The sequence below is a fragment of the Euphorbia lathyris genome, chromosome 8 (genome assembly GCF_963576675.1).
Source record: "Euphorbia lathyris chromosome 8, ddEupLath1.1, whole genome shotgun sequence".
Lineage (NCBI taxonomy): Eukaryota > Viridiplantae > Streptophyta > Magnoliopsida > Malpighiales > Euphorbiaceae > Euphorbia > Euphorbia lathyris.
In genome coordinates, this window is record NC_088917.1 from 56148062 (window position 1) to 56158974 (window position 10913).

At 36.5% G+C, this 10913-nt stretch overlaps 2 pseudogenes; both read right to left on the reverse strand.

Moving 5' to 3' along the window:
• Nucleotides 1–5908: 5908 nt before the first annotated feature.
• On the reverse strand, nucleotides 5909–6718 carry LOC136203127 (probable receptor-like protein kinase At1g11050; annotated as a pseudogene).
• LOC136203126 (protein NRT1/ PTR FAMILY 5.10-like) lies at nucleotides 5909–9056 on the reverse strand (annotated as a pseudogene).
• Nucleotides 9057–10913: the final 1857 nt, after the last annotated feature.

A 10913-nucleotide genomic window follows, 5' to 3' on the forward strand; every position in this document is an offset into this window, starting at 1 on the left:
GGTGAAGACACGTTCAGAGCAAAGTAGACGTTGTGAATAACGTTCACAAAAACTGAATCAAAATGTAAATAATTAAATAAAAAATTATTTCCGAAATTAAAAATAATATTATTAATAATAATAATTTTTTAATAAAAAATTAATCATTTTACACCACACCACACCAACCCGGCCCGGTTCGGTCGGACGGACGGCGCGCGCGCGCGTGTGTGGTGGTCAACCAAAGAGATAGGTCCTCACCCTTTCACAAAAGTGGGTACCCCTTGGGGCACATCCCAAGCATGTGAGGACCTTCCTTATAAACATCTCCACCAAGTGCTTTGAAAGCAATGTGGGATGTTTTTCACTTGAAAAAACTTAAAGACACATGCATGGGCCAATTTCATAAATTATAAATGGGCCAAGCCCAACAATCCCCCACTAGAATTTTTGAAATCGTTTTACTGAGCAGTTACATAAGGTCAGATATAAGCAGAGGTATCTTTCGATTTGAACCTTTGCGTAGTGAGTATAGTTCAGATTTTACTAGAGTGACTCGTAGTCTTGAACTCTATCTCTGACGTATATCACGCCATAACCTTTTCAGAGTGTAGTTCTAGTAGCCCGTGCGTTTATGGCCTTTCACGTCTATCCCGGTTTAATGAATGCTCTAGAGTTTTACCCTAAACTCATAGGAAGCGGCCTCACTTCCACATTCATATAGGTGAGTCTATCAAAAGTACTCCTGTAGCTATGTACTTCACTCCAAATGGAGTATAGACTTCATTAAGAGTTTCTATTATCTCAACCTCAAATCGCTTCAGGATATTCATGCTTCTAATTGCATGATCTGACTCATATTACAACACAACTTGTTATTACCCTTTGAACCTATTTCTTGGGATCTCCAGTCTATAGGTTGGGTTACCATTGTGTGTAACTCATCACTGTAGGGGCATAAGTCCTATACTCTTTGCCGTATTATGGACTTTCTCTCTAGCTAATCCTTAAGGATCGGCTAAATTCTCTTCTGAGCGTATGTGATCCACTCTAACAGCTCCTTTAGTGAGTAGCTCTCTCACAGTGCTGTGCTTACGACGTATCTGTCATTTCTTATCGTTGTAATAACGATTCTGAATCTTAGCAATAGCCGCGGTACTATCGCAGTGGATCAATACAGCTGGAATCGGTTTTTCCCATAGGGGAATCTCAGCTAACAGACTTCTCAACCAACCTGCTTCTTCACTAGCCACAGCTAGTGCAATCAGTTCTGATTCCATGGTTGATTGAGATAGAATAGTCTGTTTCTTAGACTTCCATGAAACAGCACCACCAGCTATATTGAAAATATAGCCACTAGTAGCCTTGGAATCATCTGATAAGGTATTCCAGTCAGCATCACTATATCCTTCAAGGACTGCTGGAAACCTTTGATAATGTAATCCAAGTTTCATGGTTCTTTTAAGGTATCTTATGACCCTTTCTATAGCATTCCAATGCTCCACACTAGGTCTACTAGTAAATCTGCATAGCAGTCCTACGACATACGCGATGTCGGGTCTAGTACAATCAGTGGCGTAACGAAGACTGCCAATTATGCTAGCATACTCTGATTGTCTTACACTGTCTCCAGTGTTCTTAAAAAGTTTTATACTGGGGTCATAAGGTGTACATGCAGGTTTACAATCAAAGTAGTTATATTTCTTTAGAATCTTCTCAACGTAGTGAGATTGATCTAGAGAAATTCCAGTTTCAGACCTAGTTATCTTTATGCCAAGAATGACGTTCGCTTCTCCTAGATCTTTCATGTCAAAGTTCTCACACAACATTGACTTAACAGCATTTACAACATGAATATTAGATCCAAAAATAAGCAAGTCATCGACATATAGGCATATAATGGTGCAAAAACCATTTTCATATTTATAGTAGATACACTTATCACTTTCATTCACCTTATAGCCATTTGAAATAATCAAGTTGTCAAATTTTGCATGCCATTGCTTAGGTGCTTGTTTTAGCTCATATAAAGACTTATCTAACTTACATACCTTATGGGCTTGACCAAAAACTACAAAGCCCTCAGGTTGATCCATATAAACCTCTTCTTCTAGTTCACCATTCAAAAACGCAGTTTTAACATCCATTTGGTGCACTACTAGATTGTGCACAGAAGCAATAGCAATCAAAACACGTATGGACGTAATCCTAGTGATAGGTGAATAAGTATCAAAGAAATCAACATTTTCTCTTTGTCTAAAGCCTTTAGCTACAAGGCGAGCCTTAAACTTATCTACTGAACCATCAGGTTTCAGTTTCTTCTTAAGGATCCATTTACAACCTATTGGTTTACAACCTGGTGGTAAGTCTACTAAGTGCCAAGTTTGGTTTGACTCAAGTGAGTCCATTTCATCATTAATGGCTTCTTGCCATAAATCAGCATCTAATGAGGTTAAGGCTTCTTATATAGTAAGTGGATCCTCTTCTACTGTGAAAGCGTAAAAGTCAGAACCAAAGTCTTTAGATACTCTAGGTCTCTTACTTCTCCTAGGTTCAGATTCCTCAATCTCTTTTTGTACTATAGGTCTAGTAGCAGGTATGCTACTAGATGATGCACCCCCACTATTTCTCAACTTAAAAGGAAATCTATCTTCATAAAAGTCAGCATCGTTCGACTCCAATATGACTTTTGCATTCAAATCATAGAACCTATATGCTTTGCTATTCACAGCATATCCAATAAACACACATTCATAAGCCCTACTAGCAAGTTTGACTCTCTTAGGGTCAGGAATCCTAACATAAGCCAAACAACCCCAAGTTCTAAAATATGATAGACTAGGTGTTTTATTTTTCAAGATCTCATAAGGAGAGATTTTGCTTCTGGATTTAGGGACCCTATTTAGCACATAGCAAACAGTCAAAAGGATTTCTCCCCACCAATGTGAGGCAGCACCTGAACTAAGCATAATAGCTACTATAGATTCGGTAAGTGTCCTATTTTTCCTTTCAGCCTTTCCGTTCATTTCTGGTGAATAAGGTGTTGTGGTTTCATGTATAATGCCATGTGTTTTATAGAAATCAATAAACAGGCTAGAACCATATTCTGTGCCTCTATCGCTACGAAGTCTCTTGACTTTCCTATTGTATTGATTTTCTATTTCAACTATGAACAACTTAAACATGTCAAACGCTTCACTTTTATTTTTCATAAGATAAACAAAAGTAAAGTCAGAACAATCATCTATAAAGGTTATAAAGTACCGTTTGTCATTTCTAGTCAACTTTCCATCTAATTCACATATATCTGAATGAATTAAATCTAGAGGTTCAGAATCCCTAACAACAGATTTATGAGATGTTTTTGTGATTTTTGCCTGACTACAATAATCACATTTAAGAAATTCATTCAGATTCAATTTTGGAATTAATCCTAAGTTACTCATATTTTTAATGATTCGCTTATTAACATGACAAAAACGAGCATGCCAAACATTAAAAGTACACAAGGAGTAAACAGAAGCATTCACTTTATTAATCTCAACATTCAACTTAAACATGCCTTCAGTAGCATAACCTTTTCCTACAAATACATTGTTCTTAGTTAAAGTAAATAAATCTGCTCCTATAGTCTGAGTAAAACTAGCCTTGTTGAGTAGATAGCCCGAAACCAAATTTTTTCTCATTTCTGGAGTATGCATCACATCCTTCAAAGTTAAGGTTTTTCCAGATGTGAAGTTCAATTCCACACTACCAATTCCAGCAACAATAGTGGTATGGGAATCACCCAATAACACTTTCTTATCTTCGGTCACAGCACTGTATGTTTTGAACATACTTCTATCATAGCAAACATGGCGAGAAGCACCAGTGTCTACCCACCACCCATCTGATCCACCTATGAGGTTGATCTCAGAAATCATAGCAACAAAGTTATGTTGCTCTTCAGTCAGGTTAACACTAGGAGTAGTGTTTGGCCTGTTCCTGCACTTACGTGCCATATGACCTGGTTTCCCACAATTAAAGCATAGGAAAGCAGCATCATTTCTAGGTGGTAGTTGTTGTGGCCTATTTTGCTTCCTTTGAAGGTTCCAATTCAAATTAACTCGGGTGTTGCGGTTTTGGATTGGTTTGCGGTTCTGATTCTTAAAATTCTTTTGAGTGGGTTTCAGAACCGCAGTGGACCTTTTAGTGCTATTAGAAACAATAAGCACTTCCTCTTTTAAATCTTGTTTTCGAGCTTCTTCCTCAATTCGGAGGCGAGTAATCAAACTTTCCATCGAAAATTCTTTTGTTTTGTGCCTCAAAATATTTTTAAAATCTTTCCACGAAGGAGGCAATTTGTCAATTATGACAGCAACTTGAAATTGATCGTTTAAAGGCATACCTTCTGAAATAATTTCATGTGCTATCTTCTGTAATTCATGAGATTGAATTTCCACTGACTTGTCATCAGTCATCTGGAATTTGAGGTAGCGACTTACATCGTATTTTTTCGATCCGGCCTCCTCAGTGTCATACTTCCTCTGCAGAGCTTCCCAAATTTCTTTTGCTGTTTTTTCTTCAGCAGTGTAGTAATCATACAGATCGTCAGTCAGTCCATTGAGTGTATAATTTTTGCACAGAAAATCATTTTCTGTCCATCTCTCAACAGCACGAACATCTGCCTCGTCACCATCTTCAGGAACAATTGGTTTTTCCAAAGTCAGAACAGAAGCTACCTTCTTTGTTGTGAGGTAGAACAACATCTTCTGTCTCCATCTTCGGAAATGAGCTCCTTCAAACCGGAATGGTTTGTTAATCTCAGCAATCCCATTTGATTGTTCGGTAGCCATCAGCAGTAATTGAATCGTTTTAAAATTGTTGTAGCTCGAACTCAGAAAATAGGAACAGACCGAACAAAATTAAATGGGCAGAGTCGCGGACAATGTCGCTTTCTTTAAGACGTTCGCGGAACTGCCGGAATTTAGCAAACAGTATGAACTCCGGTCGCCTCCAGGATAAAACAGCCCTCTTAAATACGATTTTCGTATTACACCGTACGAAAATCGTTCTGTATACACTCTCTGTTTAACTTGCTCAGTTTTCGAAAAGATAAAGAATGAATGAAAAGTGAATTGTGTTTGAAGGCAGTCTCTGATCACCTATTTATACAAGAAAAAAGAGTTGTTGAGAGCTTTGATTTCATGGAGAAGGTGGAGGAGGAAAATCAGGAAGACTGGGTTGGTGAAGACACGTTCAGAGCAAAGTAGACGTTGTGAATAACGTTCACAAAGACTGAATCAAAATGTAAATAATTAAATAAAAAATTATTTCCGAAATTAAAAATAATATTATTAATAATAATAATTTTTTAATAAAAAATTAATCATTTTACACCACCCCAACCCAACCCGGTTCGGTCGGACGGATGGCACGTGTGTGTGGTGGTCAACTAAAGAGATAGGTCCTCACCCTTTCACAAAAGTGGGTACCCCTTAGGGCACACCCCAAGCATGTGAGGACCTTCCTTATAAACATCTCCACCAAGTGCTTTGAAAGCAATGTGGGATGTTTTTCACTTGAAAAAACTTAAAAACTTAAAGACACATGCATGAGCCAATTTCATAAATTATAAATGGGTCAAACCCAACATATTCTGTTTATTTAAATCTGTTATCTTACATACATACATGTGTAGAATTTGTTACCAAAAGAGTCTTTTAAGGCATTTTGAGCAAGTGATTCTGGCTTCTGTTATTTCAAAATTTAAGCATCAGTTCAGTAACAAACTAATTTGTCCGTGTTTTTGGATAGTACACAATTACAACATCTAGATACAATATTGTTAGTTAATTTGTTGGCAAGGAAGATTCACATTAAATAAAAAACTATCTTGTATGAATGTTGAACACCTCCTATTTAATCTTGTAATATATACAGTATGACATAACCTAAAATCAAGTATAGTTAATGAACAAATTGCAAGGAAAAACAATTTCAGGATTCAAACAAAAGATTGATCAAGTTATACTATGATCTAGACTAGGCTGATGCTGGAACTGAAGGTGGTTCTTGATCTTTCACTTGCTGTCGAACTCGAGAAAGAAGATCGAAAAGACTCGTGACCTAGCAGCATTGGTCTGTCAGGTAATTTAGGTATATCAATATCACCCTCTAGCATTTTAAGTGCATCAGCAATGGTAGGCCTGAATGCTACCATTACATGAGCACAAAGAATTCCAACAAGAACAAACCTTTCCATTACCCCTTTCAGTCCTTCTTCCCTTATCGACTCATCGAAAACCTCTTCTACTTTTCTGGATTTTGCAAGCATCCATGCTCAACCTGTAATCAGAATAAACCAAGAATTCAATGTATCAAGCACTTACCCTCCACTCATAATTTCGAGAATCACAATTCTGAAGCTATATACATCGCCTTTCTCTGTTAATTGCCCGTATAAAGCATATTCCGGTGCTAAGTAACCATGTGTGCCTGCTACTCTAGTGGTGAGATGTGATTGACCACCTAAATTCTGTTTCGCCAACCCGAAATCTGCAACTTTGACTTTCATTTCCTGGTCTAGTAGTATGTTAGTAGACTTAATATTGCTGTGAAAAATCGCGGGTTTGAGACCGTGATGTAAGCAAGCAAGTCCTTTGGCTACATCAAGAACAATGTTCTTCCTTAGAGGCCAACTTAATTGCTTTCTGCTATGAACAGTTGATAAATGTTCAGTAAGGCTACCATTGGACATGAAATCACAAACATGTTCACTTAGTTATCGCCTTCTAACATAATCAGAGCCTCAACAATGGCAGGCCTCAATGTTGCATTCAATGAACACAGAACTCTTTGTACTCAATTATTATTTTTCTGTAAAACAATACAATTAATTTGAAAACGCCCTTCGATATACGTAAGACCTAGCAAAATACAAGTAGGCAAAGAAACACAGTGTACTAAGTCCAGCAAGGAGCCAATAAAAATAATCAAGATGAGCCTTGTTCAGATTGCTACAAAACCAGCTCTCTTCTCCATTTCTACCACTTACTTTGTCAATGACATACACAATAAAGCTGCTTAAGAAGTTTCCTACCCCAATTACACTAAAGTAAAGTGAAATTCCCACACTTCTGAAATCCTCTGGAACTTCATCATAGAAAAATTCCTGAAGTCCAACAATGCTGAGCACATCCGAAACGCCACAGAGTACATACTGAGGAACTAACCACCAGATGCTCATTGGAATCATGGCGTTTGGCAGATCGATCATCCCGTATTCTTTAGCAGTTTCAAGTCTCTTTTTCTCTACAAGAGCCGCAATCACCATAGATAAAGCAGATGCACACATTCCGGCTCCGATTCTTTGAAGCATAGTAATGCCAGAGGGATTCCCTGTTAAGTATCTAGCCACAGGGATAAAAACACGGTCGTAGACTGGAATTAAGAAAATTATGGCAAAACCAATAAAGGTTTGAAGTGAAGCAGCTGGAATTCGAAAGCCTGCAGAAATTGTTCTGTCCATTGTAACTCCTTGTTTCGTGAAGAAAGTCGTGGTTTGCGCATACACAATTGCATATACCAAGCTAGTAGCCCATATTGGAATAAGCTGAACAAATGCTTTTCTTTCTTCGACATGGCTAACACTTTGTGCCTCTCGATCTTGTGAAATGGTCTCAAATTTAACCACTAAAAAGGTTGTTATATGCTCACTTGGATGACTCAGAACTTTGATTCTCCTCAGTAGGTGTTCTTCGATTTCTAACCACACCAGGAATTGCTGTACTATACCGATAAGTTTTAGTTCCAAGCAAGAAAACAAGTAATCCAGCAAACATGACCAAGCAAGGGATACCAAATCCGAGGACCCAGTTAAGGTTTTCTTGGATGTAGATAACAAGCAAAAGTGTTATGTTAATCCCTACAGCGGTACTAAAAAAACACCAATTGAAAAAGGAGCTCTTTGCTCTACTTTCCTCTGGATGTTGTCCATCGAATTGATCAGCTCCGAAAGCTTGAACACAAGGTGTAAACCCACCTTGTCCAAGAGCTACTAGATATAAAGAAGAGAAGAATAAGATCATCAGGAACCAAGGAGGTGAACATGATTTTCCATTGACATTGTTGATTTTTTGACATTCAGAAATATCAACTGAAGTTAGGGCAGCTGATAGTGTCAATAATCCTAATCCCTGGAAGCCATTTCCAGTTCAAGTCAAGATCATAAGTAATCAACACTATTTGCTTGAAATACTAAATTAGTACTTTCTTGTATTCTCGAAATTAATTGAAATTGAAACTTATCACAGTATGATGAATTAAACATGAATCACAATGTGAGAGATTGATAAGTAATTACCAGTATGTAGATCAAAGAACCAACTATAACAGTAGGGAATCGGCCAAGAAAGGAATCAGCAACAACTCCTCCTAAAAGCGGCAGAAGCGAGGCGGTGCCTGACCAGGTGTTCACATTCTCAGCCGCAGTTGCCGTTGACTGGCCAAGTGGACCAGTAAGGTAGGATATAAGATTGGAGAATATGCCATAATATGCAAATCTTTCCGCCACTTCTACACCTACCAACACCCAAAACCAAAATCATGCTTTTTACTTTAGCTCATACTACTTAATTTAGTAAAGCAGTGGAAAATAAATAAATAATTAGAATTGGCCAACCTATAATGAAAAAAGCTGAAGTCCACCCGCCGGCTCTTGACCGGCGAACCGGCTGGCCTTTGTAGTCAAGGAAACCATACACAGTTTCTTCCATGAGTGACATTGAAATTGAAAATGAAAATGAGGAAGAGATGTGTTGTTCAATTATCTGAGTATGATTAGTTTTTTTATATAATTAGAATTTGTGGGTCATTTTCTGGTGTTTATTTGTGCTCCAGAGAAGTGTTTTCAAGCATTGCTGTCCATTGCTTTTCTTAGTATTATTTCCAAATTGAAAATTTTCTATTTTGACAGGTATCAATTATTTGGATTAGGGGATTTCTTTTTTTTTTTTTTTACATACCTTTTTATCTTTTGAACCTATATATGGAGAAAGGGGCGGAGCCCTCCCGAGCTTGATGGAACTCTTTTTCTGGGAACTTCCACTAAAAAAAAAAAAAAGCCCTATTTGAGTACCAATGTTTTGCCTATTGTAACCCCCAAATATTAATTTATATAGACTTTATAGTGTCGTTTGGTTCACGGAATAGAATATGATAGGTTTTTTCGAGGAATAAAATAGCTATTCTATGGAAATAAATATTTCTATTTTTGGTTGATAGAATAAGACTATATGGAATAGCTAATTTGTTATTCAAAAGACAACTTTACCCCTCAAGTGTAATTTTCTATTTATTTTCAAATTTTAATTATTATCATAAATTATTCCAATATTTGATATATATTATTGAAGAAAAAACGTGAAAAATAATAAAATGAAAAAATGCGAAAAAAAACGTAGAAAATGGTACAAACCTGAAAAACACGAAAAACGGTTAAAACGTGAAAAACGGAAAAAAAAAATCAGTTAACAGTACAAACGTGAAAAAACCCGTAGCTATTCACGTTTTTCATGTTTCAGTTTTCTAAATTTTTACCTTTTTCACGTTTCACATTTTTATCGTTTACATGTTTTAACCATTTGCACTTTTTTTTACTTTTTTCATGTTTTCTAATTTTTCACTTTTTCTCATTTTTACCGTTATTCAAGTTTTCCAAAATTTTCCGTTTTTCATGTTTTTCCGTTTTTTGCGTGAAATGTGAAACAAATTATCAATAGATATGATGGGGTTAATTTGGGAATCAAAGAAAATATGAGTGATGGAATAGCTATTCCTAAGTTTAATTTAGGAATCCTTATTCCGCCAAGTGTAGAATACAAATTTCATGGAATAGCTATTATTCCATGGAAAAAAAATTGAATAGGGATTCTCTAGAAATAGCTATTCTATTCCTCTCATATTCCGTGAACCAAACGACACCTATTTAATATTATACTAATATTTAAAGGTAGATGAAATAGTTAAAGATGTATGCTCATATTTAAGAGGTCATGGGTTCAACTCTCATCATTCTCAGTTTATTTTAGAATATTTTTATTTACTTTAACTTTATTTTTCAATAATTATAAAAGTATGGACTTTTTATTTTGATGACACTTTTGAACTTATTTTTAGTGGATTACTATTCATAACCCTAATTTCCTATATTTAGCCTCTAACAAAGATGAAAATACCCTTTACTAAAAAACTCAAATCCTCTCAACTCTTCAAATCCTCTCAAATTCTAAACTCAAATCCGGACAAAAACTATGGATCGAGGGAGGGGCAGTAAAGGAAAGGGACTTATGGTATGTAATTTCGATTGATTTGGATGCTTTTTATACGTATTTTCGAATCAATTTGCTGTTTTTTTAAAATCTGAATCACGGCACCGGGCGCACGGCTATCACGTCGTCACATGTGGTGAGGCGTATGAACATCACGCCTCACCACAGGCGGCAGCGTGATAGTCATACGTCTCACCACAGGTGACGGCATGATGTTCATACGTTGTCACATATGGTGAGGCGTAATAGCATCACGCCTTCACCTGTGTGAGGGCGTGATGCTCATACGCCCGTGTGGGCGAAAACAGTTTTTTTTAATGTTTAATTTAATTTAGTTAATTTTTTTTTAATGTGAGGGGGTTAATAAGTGAATTTAAGAATATTGAGAGGGGCAATAGATTACTTTAAGAATTTTGAGAAAGTCAATAAGCCACTTTAAGCATGTTTAGAAGATTAGATAAAATGTTTGTAATGTTTGTAAAATATATGAGTGTAGTTGATTTTTCTATTTATTTTATTAGAGTATCTACGACACAACAACGCTTAGTTGGACTGTTGAGTTAAAAATTTAAGAGAGAGTTAAAAATCCACCACAAAAGCACTCCTCAAATCACTAATAACATT